The following is a 20,321-nucleotide window of genomic DNA, read 5'->3' as shown; positions in this document are numbered from 1 at the left end:
ACCCACGTAGTCCTGGATAGCACCCCTGATGTTCTCTTCCGTTACCAGCATTGTGCGTTGGCCTGAGTATTCAAAAGACAGGGAGAAGGGATATCCCCATCTATAACGAATGCCCTTCTCTTTCAGTTGTTGTGTCAGGGGGTGGCACATCCTTCGTTTGGCAAGGGTGTAAGCTGAGAGATCTTGAAAAATAGAGATTTGGGCGCAGTTGTAAGTTATCATCCCCGCCTTCCTCGCAGCCTCCTGAACTTTGGCTTTTTCGGTGTAATAGTGAAAACGGGCCAGAACCGATCTGGGGCTCCCCGACCTTCTCCCGGCCCTGTGCACCCGGTCAAACGTGAGTTCCATTGTCATTTCTTCTGCAAACAGGATGGTGATAATGTCTCTCACCATTCGGGTCAACTCTCTCTCAGTTTTGCCCTCTGGTTCCGGGATCCCAAAGAACCTTAGATTATTCCGTCTCTCCCTATTTTCATAGTCGTCCATTAACCTGGCTCTCTCTTCATCCCTCTTTTCCAGGGCTGCGAGCTGCGTGCCGAATTGGACTTCCTGAGATGTGGAGCACGATTGATAGTTTTCCACTTGTAGGACCCTGTCCTCGATTTTGTCAACTCTTTGGTCCAATTTCTCGAACTTCTGGGCAATATCAGATCTCATTTCTCTAATCTCCTGGAGGATGGAGGCGAAACCTCTTTCCATCGTCATTGCGGGTTGGCCAGCGGGTTCAGGGTGGGCCATGATTCCGGAGAGAGTAGGGACCTTGGTAGTGATCTCTGTTTCTTGAAAACGAAACGTTTGTAGGGTCTTCTTCCAGCTTATGGGGTGCTACTGGTCCCCTGTGGCGGGGTCCGCTGCGGTCTAGGGGGCCTCTGGGGGGAAAGCTGTGCCGCCCCGGGGCCAGACAGGTTCAGGTTTCACCAGTGGAGTTTGTAGACGGTGAATTATCCCGTGCTGAGGGTGGAGCAGCCCACCAGGCGGGCACTCGCCCCGCCAACCGAGGACGGGGGCCTCTCACCTGGGTCGTGGGCTGCCTGTGGGTTCAGGGTAGGCCGTGGGCCCGATGAAGTTGAGAACGCCAAAGGGGCTCTCCAATTCATGAGAGCGGTAGATCGTGGGGTCTTCCTTCAGTCCGTGAGGGCATACTGACCCCCAGCTGCGTGGTCCGTTGCGGCCTAGTGGGCCCTTGAGGGTGTGCTGTGCTGTCCCATGGTCGTATCGTTGCACGTTTCTCAGGTGGGGGCTGCAGGGGTGAGCTTTGACCCCTATGGGGGATGGGATGGCCCCCCAGGTGGGCACACGCCCCACCGCCTGCGGTCGGGGGCCTCTCACCTGGGCTGCTGAGTCGCTGTCGTCTCCCAGGGTAGTTCCCCAGGGGTCATCCGTCATCTGGCAGGTCCTCGCGCCGGGGCCCGGCCCGGGGCCTCCCCCCGCCGTGCCCACGGCCGTGGGGGACCTCTCCGTCTGCTCTCCGGCCGGAGGTCGCTGTCGTGGCTCTGGGTGGGACCCAGGCTGGGGCAGCTCACGCCGGTCGCCTCGGTCCTCGTGGGGGCTGGGCAGGTCCGCCGACCGCCCGAGGCAGAGCATTACTGCGGGCTTCCTCTCCTGGGCCTCCTCCGGCGTTGTCTCCCTGGGGCCGCGCCGCTGCGCCGTGGGACCCAGAGCAGGGCCAGAAAGACGTCCCTCTCCTCTGTATCAGGTCGGGCGGGGGCGGGCGCCGCTGGTCCCCGCCCGGGGAGCGCACCCCCTCCAAAACTCGCCTTCCACCACCGGGGCCGGGGGGAGCCCGGATCATCACCCTGACCTTCTCGCTGCGAGGGGCTCCTTCTCATCCAGCGCTGTCGCGCGCGGCGCCTGCCCAGTCGCGCACCGTCACTCCCAGAACTCAAGTTGGAGGTCCGTTTCTTCGAGCGGGGGCATGACGGGGGGTTCACCAGCTCCTGCCACCCGTTGTGCTCGCTAAGGGGGTTCTCGGGGGGGCTCAATCCCCTAAATAGGCCCAGCCTCGGTGGGAACACCGCAGTCAGGCAGCCATTGCCTGTGCGCCCCCTGGTGGCCACCCATAAAACATCTTTGGTTGTTTTCTAACATAAATTGGGTGTGCAAGGGACGAGAGAGTTCCACAAAGGTGTGGACATCCCAGGAGTGATAGAGCCATCGCACAGCCCCTTGGCTAGCCCAGTGGTACTGGTCCCTAAAAAGACCAGTGGTGGGAAGACTGAAGTTTGCATTTGTGTGGACTACAGGGAGCTCAATTCTGTCACAAAGACAGATGCTCACCCCATTCCACGGGCAGATGATCTAATTGACAAGCTCGGCAATAGCAAATACATAAGTACTTTTGACCTCACAGCGGGGGATTGGCAGGTCGGCTTGACAGCGAAAGAGAGGTCAGCATTCTCAATCCTGGAAGGACATTATCAGTTCACTGTGATGCCCTTCAGATTGAGGAATGCCCCTGCCACTTTTCAGAGGATGGTTAACCAGGTTTTAACTAGACTGGAAAACTTCAGTGCTGCCTATTTAGATGACATTGCTGTGTTCAGCCACACCTGGGAGGATCATGTATCCCACCTGCAACAAGTGCTTCAGGCACTCCAGAATGCAGGCCTGACCATCAAGGCCATGAAGTGCCAGATACCACAGGGCACTGTGACTTACCTAGGCCACCTGGTCAGTGGAGGTAAGAAACAACCTCTCGAAGCAAAGGTACAAACTGTAAAGGATTGGGACATCCCCACCAAACAGACACAGGTGAGAGCCTTTCTATGTCTCACTGGGGTACTATCGGTCATTCATTAGAGGGTATGGGACCATTTCCTTGCCCCGGAATGATGTAACATCCAAAAAGATGCCAAAGAAGGTAACTTGGACCCCTGCCTGTCAAATCTCCTTTCAGGATTTAAAGCATGGATTGTGCAGGGCCCCAGTTCTGAAAGTGGCGGACTATGGTCAGGAATTCATTATCCAGAGAGATTCCTGTGATTTTGGGTTTGGAGTAGTGTTAGCACGGCTGAACTCTGAAGGGGTAGAGCAACCTGTTGCCTACATTAGTAGGTGGTTGATAAAAAGTCAAAGGAACTGGGCTGTCATAGAAAAAGAGGTGTGTGTGGTCGTGTGGGCTGTAAAGAAGCTGAAACCCTATATCTTTGGCTCTCACTTTACGATCCAGATGGACCACGGGCCTCTGCGATGGTTAGTGGCCATGCAAGAGGAGAACTCTAAGCTTTTGCGTTGGGCCATATCTCTGCAGGGACATCCAGCACAAGCCAGGATCCAAGCTTGGAAATGCAGATGGCCTCAGCTGGTACTTTCCCCTTGATGACAAACCAGACCCTCACTAGGATGGTGGTTCACATGTTGAGTCTGGGGGTCATGTGAGGAATTCGACCATCTGCACGGGGAGTGTGTGTTCGCCTGTTTTAAAAAATGTTTTGGGGATAAATGAAAATGAATGATGGGAGATCAGCCTCTGGAAATGTGTGAGGCCATTCCACACACATTTCCTCTGCAAGCCGCACAGAAAACATAGACCTGTGTAGTCCGGGAGGTCGCAGTCTACAGGTGCAGCCCTCCCCTGTCATGTCTAGGAGGAATGTGACAGCCACTGGTACATCAAACCATCACAAGAAGGGGGAAGACACAACTTCGTCCAGCCATGGGCAGCCTAATTAGAGTATCAAAGGTTCCATGTATCTGCTCTCCCTTTGTCTAGTTAGGCTGCTGGCAGTGCATACTAATGAGAGATAATTGAGGCAAGCCTGTTGAAGGGGCTTGGTCACCGAATAAGACAACAGGAAAGCGGGGCTAACACCCCTTTGGTATGCATTGTGTCAACTTGAAGCTAGTTTCCACCACTCTGTATGATGGGTTGCCATCAATTCTCTAATCAGTTCAGCTCTGAAAAAAATGGTTTGCATATCATGTTTGCCGCTGAAGTTGTTCTTGATGTACACCTGTGAGTAAATGACGTAGGTAGGAAAACCATAATGCTTGGAATTATGGGTTCCAGAGGATTACATGTCACAGGGGACACCATGACTCCAATCCTGAAAGTTCATGTAATGATCTGATGAGGGTAATAGTCACCTGAGACCACACAAGCTTGGAAGTTGTGGCCTGCCAGAAGGATTACTTTCACTGCACGATAGTTTGTTAATCTGAGGGTACCATTTGGGGGCGGCTGCTGATGCTGAGCCTCTGTGCCAGTCGATGCTTCCATGTGTATTGTGAAAGTGAAGACGAGTTTACAGGGTGTTTCAAAGGTGCAGCTGCCCGTGAATACTTGTGGTGAGATGTGTGATGCCACAGCTGCGCCAAGCTTGATAATATTAAATAGAATCATTGGAAAGCTAGCAAACTCAAAATGGCCGCCCTGGTTTTCAGGGTGTGCGCCTTGTACTACTGTTGCTATGCGTAGTACGCTCATTGAGCTTGCAGGTTTTGAGCCTGTCAAATCATTGGAATGCTGATCATTTGCAATGCTTCCAGGTTACACAATTCGACTACATTGTTTCAAGAAAACACTCCAACGAAATTGAGCAAAAACGTCCACGCTTCGAAAATGTATCAAGACATACTATTTCGATAATGCAAAAATAAATTACATAGGAGTAACACAAAAGGGTTAGAGGGGGCATGAAGTTGAGTCCAAAAGGAGTTTGTTCCTTAATCTTTGTGGTTGGCGTGCAGGTGGGAGGGGGGTCATATTGTTGCGCTCATGTGTTTCGTTTCTTAGAGCATTTGACAAGGCCTTATGGCACGATTGGGATAAATTCCTCAAACCCAGGTGGACTATCTGAACTTTTTATCATGTCATTAGTTCATCTTTCCTGCTGCTTAATAGAATTTGGAATAGAGTTTAGGTTGATTTCTGATTTGGTTTGGTGGTGTTGCAGTTTTGTATCAATAGTTATTCTGCTCTTTCAATGACCTTCTCCAAACCCCCTTTATGGAGTTTGCAAGGTATTGGTCATTGGGCGATATAGATTTCCTCCGTAGACTTATGTGCTAGTTCGTCATCCAACCATTTGTTGTTGTTTAGGGTCACAGATGTTCCTTTTTATGTTTGTAAATGAGAAAATATGCAGGGAAGACCTTCGCTCCAGGTCCATAGGCACTTCAGCATTTATGCTCAGCCTCATGAGTATGGCCCTGCGCCCTCCGGAAGACCACTGCTGCCTGGAAGAAAAGCCCTGCAGGGCTGCATTTGCCTAAATCGGATTTCATTCACTTTCTAAAAATGGCCGCCGTATTTCCTATCCTCCTCCGGCTTGGGACCTGCTCACTTCCACGCACTGTTCATTGAATGCTTGATGTAGTGTGCCATCCAGTCCCAAGGAGCCAGCAGGCAAAGCCGCCCCCCCCTCCGAAGTCCCACACACAAGGCCCGGTACCCTGTCCGGCCATAGCCAGTGTGCCGGCAACACCCTTTTGACCATCGATCAAATCACCTCTTTTCCACCATTTGTTTGTTCACCATCTCCGACTACAATACCAGGTTTACACATGCCACACTCCTATTTACGTTATGCAGGTAAGCATGATCGCTGGATACTGCGTTTTCTGTGTGTTGATTCATTTCCCCCACAGACCTTTCATGATCCCTCCCATGCATCTCCCCTCTAAAGGACCACTCTTGCTGGAGGCTCTATCGCACCCGTCCCCCAAGGTGCCTGAGCAGCTGCAACACGTCGGGTGGCAGCGGAGCCAAGGCGCATCAATATGCTCCATTGCCGCACCCCAGGGACCCCCAGGGACCCCCAGGGCTCGCGGCTCGCTGATTGGAATCGCGCCCTCCCCACCAGGTGCCTGGGCGTCGCGGGAGAGCAGAGAACCCCCCCCAAAAAAACGGCTCAACTCATGAAGTAAGTGCGCCATCGGCACCGCACACGCAGCAAAAGAATAAAATTCAACTTAGGTGACACCCCTCCTGTGTCGTCCTACAGCCACAGACCCAACACAGCAGCCCTGCAAGCACGTAGGACACACGAGCACACGAGTGCCCCTTAAGCGGCAGCACTAACAGAGGATGTACCGAGAGACCCCAGGAACCCATGAAAATGCAACAGGCCGGGAGTCCACAGGGTGGCTGCAAGGCACAGTGATCGAGCCGGGAACAGGAGGCCCTGAGAAGCACTGCAAAGCCAGGACAACACAGTGGACACACACACACCCGGCAGACGGCCAACTCAGAACTGGAAGCATAAACCCCAGCCTGGCAAGGAGTTTCCACTCACGATGATCACAACCAGTGCCATGCAAGAGAGCCCCAGCCCATAATCACTGCAAGGCACAAGCACATCACCAGTGCAGGAGCAAGGAGGCACAGCAAGCACAATCTGGACACCTCTCAACATGGTGGGTGACCCCACAGTGACGCCACAGAAGCCACAAGGCCACAATTCCCACACCAGCACATGGCTGGACACCGCACAGGGGACCTTCATGCACGGACTATCCTCAGGCAAGTTCCGGCAATCCATCCTATCGGAAACAGACCTGCCTTTGGAGACCATCCTGTCCATGGGGTGACTGCAGGAAAGGACTGACGAACATGTGTCGGAGATGGAGCAAATGATCAGCCGTCTGCCGCTGGACACCGAAACACTACACAACAGCATGTCCACAATCAATGCCCTCCGGAAGGACAGACCCGGACAAGGGAAAACAGCCACCCGACCGAAAGCCTGCCTGCGGTGTGGCGGACAGCAACACAGTGATGAACGCTGCCAGGCGTACGGCACAACCTGTCACAAATGCAGGAAGGTAAATCATTATGCATCAGTGTGCTTGAGTTCTCAAAAGACCAGGGATCACTCGCCCCGGAGCAACACCCCGGACTGGAGGAATGAGGCAAGGTCCCGAAGCACAATACCAGACCACGTAAGACAGCACAATCGCCGGCAGAAGAGACAACCAGGCAAAGCACGAGGAAGCAGGAAATGACGGGCCTGGGCAATAGAAGAAGACACTGACAGCAACAGCAGTGATGACGGACAATCCAGCAGAGAACAGTCCCCGAGCTTTGCAAAGAGACACCGAACCCCCGGCGAGAAAAGGTCCACATGATATCGGCTGTCAAACCCAAGCACGGCAAGCAAACCAGTGAACACAAATCACGCCGCTGCAGTGTGACAGTAGGAGATAGCCCAGTGACCTAGATGATCGACACAGGGGCAATAGTTAACATCATGCCAACCACCAGGTTTGACAAACTCGATCCCAAACCCCACCTCCGGTGATGGACCGTACTGCTGTACACCTACGGCTGCAAAAAAGCCAGTCCTTTTCGTGGGATACTTCAAGACTGTCCTCGCACATCATGGAATCATCATGGAATCAGCTGCAAAACCCACATCTATGTCGTAGACGCCAGGATAGAAAGCTGCTCAGTTGCCCAATGGCAGAACGACTGGTACTCATTCAGTTCAACTTTGCAATTCAATCTAAGGAAATCAAGCACCTGCTGGCGAAACACAAGAAATTATTCAATGGCATCGGCTGTTTCAAGGGCAGATCAGTAAAACTCCACATTCATCCCACGATAGAACCACGAGTAGTGCGGCATAGGAGAGTGCCCTTGCCCATGATGGCAGTGGTAGAAGCAGAACTAAGCAAACTGGAAGACCTCTTGATCATTGAAAAGACCACCGGCCCCACATCTGGCTATCGCCCATAGTAGTGTCAGCCAAACCCAAACAACCCCAGGCAGTACGCATATGTATCGACATGCGCCTCCCGAATGCAGCGATAGGGAGAGAAAGACACATAACTCCCACGATAGACAAGCTGATTGTGGACCTGACTGGCACAACCATCTATAGCAAGCTGGACTTACGATCAGGCTACCATCAAATTCACATATGAAAAGAGTTTCGCTACATCACAACATTTTCTTCACATCTGGGGTTCAGATGGTACCGCTGCCTTCATTTTGGCATATCTTCAGCTGCCGAAAGTCTTCCAGCATGAGATCCGCAAAGTCTTCCAAGACCTGCCAGGTATCACAAATGTCAGCGATGACATCTTAGTATACGGCAAAGCTGAGAATGAACAAAACAAATGGCTAGCAGCCACTTTACAGCAGCTGGAAGAATCAGGATTAACACTTCACAAAGAAAAGTGTGAATTTGGGGAACCCACACTGAGTTTCTTTGGCTACGTCTTCAATGAGAAGGGTGTATCACCTGATCCAGGAAAAGTGGAAGATATCAAGAACACCAGGCCCCAACCACAGAAACCGAAGTGCAGATTTTCCTATGTATGGCGACATACTGTGGACGAATCATCCCCGACTTGGCCACCATCGCCACCCCTCTGAGGGAACTCACGAAAACAAAGACACCCTGGGAATGGGGAGAAACCCAAGAAAGTGCATTTCAGAGGATCACAGACTCCCTCTCCAGTGATGCCACCATTGCATTCTTCGACACAACACGCACAACAGAGCTACTGGTGGACGCCCACCCAGTAGAGATAGGGGCCGTGCTTACACAAATAGACAAAGAAGGAACTGTCTTCCCCATCGCTTTTGCAAGCAGGGCGCTCACGCTGAACGAACAGAACTACACCCACATTGAAAAAGAAGCATTGGCGATCATATGGGGATGCAAACACTTTGTGTACATCCTAGGATACCCAGTGAAGGCGCTGACAGAACACAAGCCACTGGTCCCCATATTCAAAGGTTCGGCAGCCAGGATTGAGCACTAGTTACTACAACTACAACAATTCGATCTTGAGTACAGAGGAAGGTGAACCTCTAGCAGACAATAAGGTGGAGGGCGTGGGAGAGTAAGCTCGAGTTAAGGGGGAGGGTAAATGGAGAACAATGGCCCCTTGGTGGTAATGTATCTGATGCTTGACAACTGTGACATGCACTGTTGGACTGTTTTTGTTGACTGTTGTTGTTATTAAAAATAATAAAAAATGAGGTTAATTTTTGGACAGGAGCCAACAACCCAACAGACTTCCTGTCACGAGACCCCTGACCAGCTACCGCCACAGAACGAGAAGCAGCCAAGGAGACAGAGGAGCACGTATGCCAGGTCATTGCCTGTGCCAGGCCCAAGACCAAGAAGATCAATGAAATTACTGAGGAAACGAAAAATGACCCCTGTCTCCAGCTAACCGAAAGCGATCCGGACGGGAGAATGGAAAACGGTCCTACCGGCAGTTGCCCAGTTGCCCAGACGACGCCCCAAGCTCAGGAAATGATACAGGCACTATTTGGAATACACCATGAACAATCAGTATTGCTCGAAGGCCTCATCCTCAAAGGCCATGCCATCATATTGTGCTGTCCAACACTCTCCACGAAAGAGCCCTCAAACTGGCACATGAAGGCCACCAAAGGATAGTCAAGAGAAAGGCATTCCTCAAATTATGCATATGTATACCACAGATACAACGAAAAGTCATGGCACCTGTCGAAACGTGCACCGCATGTCTAGCCACACGCCGGCCAGGACCGCCTGAACCCATGGAATGTCCCCCAAGAAGCGAACACTGGTGGGGCGCTATAAGCATCAACTTTTGCACCATCGCAAACAAGGCATACCTCCTTGTGGCCATTGACGAGCACACCCGGTACCCGGAGGTGGAGCCAGTCAACTCGACAGATGCGGCATCAGTCACCATCACGCTAGAAAAGATGTTTGCAACCCATGGCATCCCTTCCTCCATAAAAAGTGACAAGGGCCCACCCTTCACGAGCAGGGACTTCAGAAGTTTTGTCGACAGCCTAGGGATCTGGCACCACCACATCACCCCGTACTGGCCGCAAGCCAACAGGTACACCAAAAGGTTTATGGTCTCCATAAACAAGTCAGTGATGATCACAAAAGATAAAGGATAACCATGGCTACCTGGATTTTATAGGTTCCTCCGAGCATACTGGCTGACCCCCCACTCGGCAACTCAAGTCAGCCCCGCAGCATGATGTTTAGGGTACCCATCCAGGCAGGCCTACCACTGCACCACTCATGGAGACCCCCACCAGTAGACCTCTGCAACAAGTAGAGCGCCAACGATAAGACCACAACACTAGAGAAGACAGAGCCAGGAAGGCCATACCAAGTACCCTCCAAGTAGGGGACACAACACTTGTGAAGAACAGAGCACAGAGAGGGAAAATTACCCTCCTCTACGAATCAGTCACCTGGACCATAACCCACAGGGAACATGGCCTCGCCACTGCCACGCTAGGCATGGGACTGTGACCCGAAATGTGTCTCACTTCCAACTGACCCCTCCGGCCCTATGGGAAGAGTCAAAAGAGAACACAAGCCCCATGGAAACCTGCCCCGCACAGGAGGACAGCCTACCACCAAGAAAAGGACATGAAGAAGATCCAAATCAAAGTCGCTCGGCACCATGCGAAGAGGACAAGAGTCCGGCCAGACCACACTCCCCACAGCGAGAGCGAGGAGAACGATATTCACTCCGGAAGCGGTTAGTACCATCAACTCGGCTACAAGGATACATCTTGAACGGCATCTACACCCGCGTGGGAAACTGAAGGTCCAAGACTGCCGATGGAGAAAACCGCTGATAAAGAGAACCACAAGAAGGACAGAAGTGACTACTGTTTATTTTGTTTGTTTGTTCTGTTCACCCAAAGTTGGAAAGGGATGTGATGTCCACGTGACAAGCATCACGTGGACAAATGAATAAAGGTGCCAGGAAAGACTGTGAAGGCCAATTCCCGCTCTGACTACAGAGCTACTGTGTCTGCGTCTTCTTACTGCGCGCATGCCCACGCTATGCTCCACGACCCCTGCAGGCCCGGCCCAAGGCTGGGGCTGCATATCACACCGATCAAGCTATTAGCCCCCATACGTCTGCACTTCTAATTCGCCTGACACTCTTTTTAATCTTTCTAACCTCAGGTGTTTTATATCGTGCATTTCTTTATCTTGCCCACCTGCACAGTTAATGCTGCCCTAGGACTTAGGAGGGGAGGCTTTCCCCACTCTGTGCATACATGTCACAGGCCTCTCACATGCTTTTGCATTGCCCCAGCTGTATGTGACATTTCGGCATCTAGAACCTAGTCGTCTAGATCACGAAGGCCACATGTGCCCCTGACAAGCCACCGATTTGACTCTTGCAGCATGTAACTGCAGCTGGATATTACCTGTAATCTACTGCATCTGACATGTATGTAGCTTTTTGCTGCTTATGGACGTTACCTGCTTTGTCTCATAGCCTAATGTTAAATCCTTAACATGCCTGTAATAACCATACGTTGTCTCTTCATTCTGTCATGTTATGTCTGCCTGCACACCTGTTGTAGACCCTTATCATGAGGCGAGGCTTCGCCACAATGTGCACTCATACCTACATTGTCACTCCTGTTTGCTTACACTCCTGATCTAGCCCCTGTACCATGAGGCAAGGATTATCCAGAATGTGCACTCATACCTATATTGTCACACATGCTTGCTTACACTCTTGATGTAGCCCCCATACCATGAGGCGAGGCTTCACCAGAATATGCACTCATGCCTATATTGTCACTCTTATTTGCTTACACTCCTGGTGTAGCCCCCATAACATGAGGCGAGACTTTGCCAGAATGTGCACCATGAGGCGAGACTTCGCCAGAATGTGCACTCATACCTATATTGTCACTTTTGTTTGCTTACACCCCTGATGTAGCACCCGTACCATGAGGCGAGACTTCGCCAGAATGTGCACTCATACCTATATTGTCACTCATGTTTGCTTACACTCCTGATATAGCCCCTGTACCATGAGGCGAGGCTTTGCCAGAATGGGCACTCATGCCATGTTTGCATGCTTACCTGCAGTGCTCCCCTTACCATAAGGTGAGCCTCTGCTAGATTATGTGTTACCGCCTGTATACTGTAACCTGTATGCATGACCTTGCACTTTGAAGAATGTCACTTGCACTTACTTTAACTAGCGCCCTGATACCTGAGGAATTGGTGCGCTGCTGTACATGCTAAAAGAAAAATAAAGAAATAAAATGAAATCCAGTGAATATGTCATTTCTTTATTCAAATTATCAAGTAGAAAGGTGGAGTTGGCCAACATGGAACTTTTGTACTTGGGAGGGAATGCAATTTTCAGCAGAATGTTGTCTGTTTATTTTGTTATAGGATGGGTAGCTTTGGTTTTCTTTTCTTTTAATGGTTGTTGGTGGTTTGGTTAGTAAGATCCCTTTTGTTCAGAAGGAGGTGGTGGTCAGACCAGGAGAGCGCTAAAGGGAGTGGTATCTATTAGGCTGACGCTAAATCAGAAAACAATGCCCAGTGCATATGTCTCTTTATGGGTGGGTCTATTTTTGCAGGATAAAATCCCAGATTGTTAATCCTCTTGATGAGCAGGTTGGAGTTTGGGGTCTTCAGCTGGTCACGCAATAGATTTACGACCCTGATGATGAGCAATCTACTCAAGATGATTTGAATGCTGGCCAAAAGGTCACCTTTTGCGGTGGAAAGGGCGGCTCCAACCTGGAGGGTGTCTGACCACCCTTTTTGTCCTCGATGTATTGCTATGTTGCGTTTGCAAACTATTTTTACAAAGCAATACCCTGTAAAGTTTTGGTAATGGAACCTATTTCCACACTGTAACCAGAACCTTGGCTTTCTTTGTACATATTGTAATATTATCTATTGGTAATGTAACATTTTTTCTTCCCTGTAACCAGATCTTTAAGCCTTCTGTAACCAACGCCGTGATACCTCTGGGTCTGGGCGTATAACAAATGTAATAAATAAATAAACAGATAAATAAATAAATAAAACTGTGAGCTGTGGATGCGTAAACCAGAGATACTCTCAACCTCTTTGGCTACATGAGAGCTGCTGACGCTCTCCACCCCAGCCCCTTATTTATGGCGAGTAATTCATGACACATTGGTAGAATAGAGTTTACAAACATTGCAAAATTATTTCTGATCCCTGTGTCTCTGTAATTCCAAACTGTTCAATAGTAAACTCTTCAATGCAATGATGAATGGGGTTGGCATTTCATATGGCAAATCTACTGTTGCCCATGCCCGTATTCGGAGAAGGACCTTCTATTCTCATGGAGGCAGGCCTAGTATTAGTGATGTTTCTGGATCTTGGACGTCGTAGAATTTCGAGTAGTTGATATTGACTTATTTTCCCTGTTTCCGCAGGGGGTTGAATCATTGTGGGGGATGCTATAACTAAGGATGTTGTTCTTGGATAAGAGATTTTGGGACATGCCTTGGTTTGATGAATTTGTCCGATTGTCTTGGCTCGATAGCAAAGAGATGACTAACAAGATATGACCTAATTGTAGAATACTATTTTTCTTGAGCATTCTTTCTTTGAAATGTGGTTCCACATGGTCGCTGAGCTCTTCCCTGATTTTCTAGTGTTGTCATGGAGGTCATGGTTGTGTAGCCGACTGCCAGTGGAAAAAGAACAAAGAAAAGAAGAAAAGAAAAAAATTAAGGAGTCCCGGCACGCAGGCTTCCAGATAAGGTTCGTAAGAGGCCTTCTTACTCATACAAATCTTGTAAATACGACAGCTTTATTATTATCCTGTGTACATTTATGGACAAGTTTAGCAGAGGGCAGTGCAAAGGTCAGGTTACTCGACAGAAACGAGAACGCTTCTTTTGGTTTTTATCTACATGGATGTAATTGCAAGTGATGGGATGGAAATGAGCCTATCCCACCCCATAGACACTTCTAAGTAAGGCGAAAGCCATATGCAGTAATATAACGTACAAGGGATGAGTAATCCGCACTATCAGGCCACATGAAGAAGCTCTGTAGCACCTAGAAGATGATGCGCAGCACTAGAAAACCCACAGCCCTTGACTTCATTTTTTTTTAGGCTTAAGTTGCAGGCTTGCGCTGTTCACTTTACTGGTTCAAAAGGTCTAATTTCTGCACCACACTCCGCACGAGCCTTGTTCCCACGGAAGTCCATTTCCCCTCGTCTCTCTAGTGTTGCGAATATTTAGTATCTTCTAAAGGAATGTGCCCTGTAAGAGCGTGAGACAACACCAGGCTCCGCTCTGCATTAATTTATCTCCACTAAACTGCCATAAGGCCTCTAACCCCCACACCCAGCCAGGCCGGAGCCAGCACCACTCCACTGACCAGACCCCCACACCTTTGCATTCCCTGATAAGGAAGCAACCCTCAAGTCCTCACACAAATCAAGTGTCCACAGGGGATCTAAGCATACGCGGCTGTATTTCTTTTTAGAATTAACACATATCCCTTGTAACACGAGGTACAGGGAGCGATACATTAAAGATCAAAACCCTGGGTGGAGACCTTGAGTGTGGGAACTTCGGCATCAATTAAGCCCTGAATGTGTGGGTCAGCGTGACTGTATTTTATCCTCCCTTTCCCCTGGCACCATTTCCCGTGCCGCCCAGGTGCCTGCCACAATGATGTAAGATTCAGGCTTAGCATGTTTAGTTTAGACAGGAACAATATATGTGTGACCCGACCTTCACCTTGAGGATGAGCCCAGCAGACCCTTGTGGATCTAGACAGATGTGAAAGAACTAACCAATTACTGCCTGGCATTCCCTATGGAGCATGCTCATGAGTATGGTGTTTCCAATCAGGCGTACCCATTTGTACTGAATAGTATGATGTGCTTGGGGTTTTGAAGCCCCTGTTTGTGATTGTAATAGTTAGAGCACTATCGAGCAGCAGAGTCCTTTGCTGACGTTTGTATTCTGTACAATTAAACCTTTTATCCTTGCAACGCTATCTCCTGGCCTATTACCCTAGCGGGCTGTCTTTATTCTGGAGTGTGCGTAAAAAGGGACTTGCCTTCACAAGTCATGGAGAAAAGCCTCTGAAACAGAATGTATTTCTCTGAAGCCTTTCAAAAAACGACTGCACTGTGATAAAAGGAATCGTTTCTTTCAATTCAGCTTCTGCTGTGTTGATGTGATCGAGCAAACAGAAGCTTTGTGCATATTTATTTTCCTAGCATTTTAGGATTGTATAATTAACAAGATGGAAATGAGAATTAATCTTTTGTACCAAATTATGCTTTTTTCCCATTGCAAGCAAACCAGTATTGCACAATTGTATTTTTCAGAGTTCCTCTGCTGTGTGCCTAATCATGCAGAGACAGATCATTTTTACACTTATAATTTAATTTACACTCTGATTATAAAAACAGTGTGTAAAATAATGATTATGCACAGTCTAGCTTACATCCATTCAAACTTGCAGTCAATCGGGTACATTATTATAAATCATTAGCAGCAGCAGAGTCTTTGTTCAAGGGTGAGTGATTGTCATTACACTAATCACAGGTGTTATAGCGTCTCAAATCTTCAAGACTACAATTAAAACATCCAAAACCTGACTCTCAAGGAAGTGCAAGCACTGTTCAAAAACAAACAAATGAAAGTTATATTTGTAATTGAAATAGTAACTCAGCCAAACCTTTGTCCTTTTATAATCCAGATAGGTATGTAACTTTATGTAGCGCTTTATACATGGTTCATCCAAGATCTAGGCACTGTGATTATTATACCTCAGTAGATACTCAGTTTACCAACCTCTGAAGGACATTAGCCAATATTATATGATATGATATGATCTGGCATTTGTAACGCACCTATACACAAGTGTTTCAAGGCGCGACGAGGCTAGGAAGGGGGAACAGAGGGATGACAGAGACAACCATCTTACTAGGCCAATTGACATTGAGATCGCGCAAGTGCAGGGGAGGGGGGAGGATAAAGTGCCAGGGGAAAGGGGAGCGGGCAGTGCTGTACATGGGAAGGTGGCAGGTGCAAGGGTAAGTGCAGACAGTAGGTGTCCAAAAGTGCAGGTAGGGGGACTGTAGGGTTACAGAACAGACCCAAATGCAAGGGTTGCCGGGAGGCAGTGCAGGTGTTCAACTGGGCGGGCAGGGGCCTGGGCCCGAAATCAGAGGGAAGCCAGGTGACCAGTGCAGTATCAGACAGGAAATCAGCAGGGGAGAGGAAGAGAAAATGCCGAAGCAAAGAGGAAGGTCTTGAGGTGCTTCCACAACCAGAGATGGTACTCCTCAAGTTTCAGAGAGGCAGGGAGGCTTTTCCAGAGGGAGCCTGCAGCTGAACAGAGAGATCTACCACCAACTGGTTGCTTGGAGAAGCGACTGACCCTGAGGGTGTTGCAGGTGGAGGAGCAAAAAGTTTGTGTAGGAAGGTATTTACGAAGAGAGGGTTGGAGGTTTTGCTGACCCAGGCCCCAGAAGGTCTTGTGGACAATACAGAGGGTCTTCAACTTAATCTTTACAGCCACTGGGAGCCAATTCATAGATTTCAGTGCTGGAGAGATACGATCCCTCGGCTTGAGGCCAAGGACAAGTCTTGCAGTCCTGTTCTGGATGAGTTGCAGAGGGCGGAGAGTAGAAGCAGGCAGATTTAGAAAGAGGATGTTGCAGTAGTCCAGCCTAGAGAGAACCATAGCTCTAGAGCCAGTGACCATCTGGGGTAAGGAGAGGAAAGGAAGAATACCTCTGAGGAGGTGCAGTTGGTAGTTTGACTTCTTAGAGACATCAGAGATTTGAGGAGAAAAGGAGAGTGTGGAGTCGAAGATGACCCTGAAGTTCTTAGCCTCACAGGTGGGAGCAGGAAGAGGGCCAAGGGAGGCCGGCCAGAGAGTGACAGGAAAGGAGGGTGCAGGTGTGCCGATGAGGAAATCCCCATCTAACTGGCTTTAAGGCAGAGATTGTTGGCGGCACACCACTCCTGGATAGCAGACAGGCAGTCAGAGATGAGCAAAGGTTGAATAGGTGGCAGAGGGGAGCCTGAAAACGAGCTCAGTGTCATCTGCATAGCACTGAAAGTTGGAACAGAGAGCAGCAATGCGGTGGGCAAGAGGTGCCAGGTATTGGTTGAACAGCCAGGGAGAGAGGTTAGACCCCTGGGGAACACCACAGGTTGACAATGAGATAGAGGAAAGGAAGTACCCAAGTTGGACCTGGGAGGATCGATCAGAGAGGAAGGAGGTCAGCCAGGCCAGGGCTTGTTCCGTGATACCCAAGTTATTACGGAGACAATTGAACAGGGTGGCATGTGCCATGGTTGACCGTGTCAAAGTCAGAAGAGAGATCGAGTAAGAGGAGGACAGAGGGGAGATTAGAATCAAGGTTAGAGAGCAGGTCTGCACAAATGTTCAGGAGAGCAGTTTCCATGCTTCTGGATCCTCTAAAGCCAGGCTGTTGGTCATGGAGACAACCAACAGATTCAGTGTGAAAATTAAGCTGGGAGATGGCCTGCTTTTCCAGGAGTTTGCCCAGGAAAGGAGTGATGGAGATGGGATGATAGTTAGATGGGAAGGAGGGGTCGGCTGAGGGTTTTTTGAGAAGAGGATGCACAAGATAGTGATTCATGTGGAAGGGAAGTCTCCAGTGGTGAAGGAGTTGTTGCAGTAGTCAGCCAGGGCAGGAACGTGGGTGTCAATGTGGTCCTTGATGGTTTTGGAAGAACAGGGCGGAACCTGTTTTGATGAGATTTTCATAGATCAGACTTGTCTAGAAACCTCATCAGGGGAGAACAGAGGAAAGAAATAAGATAGCTCAGCAGCCTGGGCGCTCGTTAATGTAATCTGATTGTGATCTGTAGGTTGCAGTTTCGAATCCCGGCAAGGCCAAATCAGCCTTTCATCCTATTGAGGTCGATAAAGGAATACCGACTTCGGTTTGGTGATAATTGTGATAAATATGTTCATTGTACAGTACTTTGCCAAAAGCACTATATAAATAAGTATTTGTCCAAAAGATTAGGTATAGCATCAAACATGGAATCCTTGCCTCGCTGCACTGTTGTATCGTAACATTGGCAAACCATTTGGTAGTAATAGCTACCGAAAATGAGGACTTTCATTAAACATCAAAAGAAAATTCTGCTGTTGAACCTCAAAACACACAATACAATTCATGTTTGTATTTACTACGTAAATGGCTAAGTGGTTGTGTTTTCAACATTTAAATATATACACAAAATATCAAATGACCAGACCTTAGAGAAATAATGTAAGGTGTATTCTGTCACAAAGCGGAAAGCTACCACATTGTAAGGATTTCCATACAGCTTTTGCACACGTCGGCTGGATGTCAAATACATTTCTCTCTTGCAAAGGAGTAAAGTCATTTTTACCCTCTTGAAATTTACCATCAAAGTTTAAAAATAGGGAGTAAAATACTTCCAGCTCAAAATCTTATCTGGAGCATTGCTGACATGTGAAGCCTTTTATGAAGATAATTTCTGATTTGTATTTTAGAAAAGATTACTGGGCTCGATGAATGATTATTATTCTCTATTTTGTCAAATGTACCCGGTTAAGATTCAATAGAACCAGAATGGGAGTCGACCACCCAATGAGTCAAGCAAACCAAGTGGCAGGTCTCCAGCCATATTGTCAGGTGTCCCATCAGCTCCTACATGTGCCAGCAGTAGAATCTTTGTTTTCGGATGGCAGAAGATTAGGCTGGGGGAACTTCCTGGCCACCCAACCTGTATGCGAAACAGAATATCATGTTTGTGATTCAGTAGGCTGAAGAGTTCTTAGAAGATTCAGTGGCAATCTGAAGGCTAGCCCGAACTCACGTGTGAGTTGAGTGGGTGGGCTTGAGTTTGGTGGTCCGACCAAAACCAATGAACCTCTCAGGGATATTTGCCCATCCAAGAGCACTACAATCGCTTGGGCGGTTTGGCGACTGTAAGGAATATGGGCTGGTGGAGACGAAAGCAGTGCCAGGGTTTCAAAAAGGCTTAAAAGACATGTTGGAGGCTATAAACTACATTTCCCAGCAGTCTCCTGGGCATTGAGTAGTTCTTGCCGTTCGCGCGTTGGCCAGCTGATACTAATTAGCTACAGTTTATCAAGGGCCAACGGCACACGGCAGGTGTGGCTTATTCTTTTCGTGTGCTGAAGCCATGCCGGAGGATTGAGGAACGCTGCCTGCGCCTGCAATTGCTTTTTCCCTTCTTGAACTGGCGTGCCGTGAGAGGAACTTCCGCAGCTCTAAAGGCGGCACAAGATCACGTCCGGGAAGCCTGTCTAGCTTCCCGGATGAAACGATAAGTACGGGAAGGGTGTGATGTTGTGTATTCATGTTGATGCCAGATTCGAAGGTGCAGCGCCTGAATGTAGGACCCGCGCTGCTATCAGGGCGATACGAGATTACGTCCGGGAATACTGATTAGCTTCCCGGACGAAAAGATAAGTGCGGGAAGGGTTTTGGTACTCCATTGTTTTTGCGGATTAATGTTTCTGCGAGAGTTAAGGAAGCTCTATTAATGGGCTGTGCATATGTATATAAAACGCCTGGTTGCTCTCATTAGGGCCTGACAATAGACTACACTTGAGTATCAGTGCTGCCAACTCGATCTCTCAGAGTGTGTGTGTTCACCATATACGTTTTGGGGTCCATGACTTTACATGTGTTATGTTATATATATATATATATATATATATATATATATATATATATATGTTGCAACTGCTTGCCCAGTGGGCCATGTGTTACGTTCTTCATGTGGGAATGACATCCCAACAGTCTGTTTCATCATTGCTTGCCTATATGTGGTCCATGTAAATGAATGACAACCTGTGCCTGTATTAAGGGGTATTAGGGATGTGCAAGTGTTTTCTAGGATGAACATCAGTACCCAGTATTAAGTGGGATTATTGGTGTGTAGTGTTTTTCTGTGCTGGTCTATGGTACAAAAGGTGATAGGAGGTAGTGTAGGGTTTGTCCCCTGTTACTTCCCCGGTCCTATCCACCTTAGGCATTCCCTAACCCTCTTACCGGTTTTCCTACATTTCCCCTTCCCCTCCACAACCTCTCCCTAACCCTCTTCCCCCCACTGGCTGCCACGTGGTATCCTGTAATTATAAATCAGGTATCTGTGCCAACCACGGGTGGAGGGTCGACTACATTCGGCTTCTGTGGTTCAGCGGAGAGTGTTGGCACACCTTCCCCCGTTATTGTGTACTTGAGTTTTAACATAATAAGCCACCCCCATATTGGGATACTTACAACCACCTGAGCAAAATGGAGGCGAGCACTCCAGCCTTGGCCGATGTGCTCAAGGCACTTCAGGATATTCAGGTAGAGTTAGTACAAGCAAGACAGGAATCTGATACGGTAAAAGCACAAGTACAGAGTTTGGTAGCTCAGCGAACCATGTTGGAGGGGGCTAGTGCTGCGAGAGTTTCGCAGAATCAGAATCCCATGGTAATTGTCCACCCTCCTAGTAGTGTTCCATTGGCAGCGCCAGAGCGCTTTTCAGGTAATCCTAGGAAGTACATGACATTCCTGACTCAGTACCGACTTCATTTCTT

The sequence above is a fragment of the Ambystoma mexicanum genome, chromosome 8 (genome assembly GCF_040938575.1).
Source record: "Ambystoma mexicanum isolate Mex_15411 chromosome 8, UKY_AmexF1_1, whole genome shotgun sequence".
Lineage (NCBI taxonomy): Eukaryota > Metazoa > Chordata > Amphibia > Caudata > Ambystomatidae > Ambystoma > Ambystoma mexicanum.
This window is presented reverse-complemented; position numbering follows the sequence as displayed.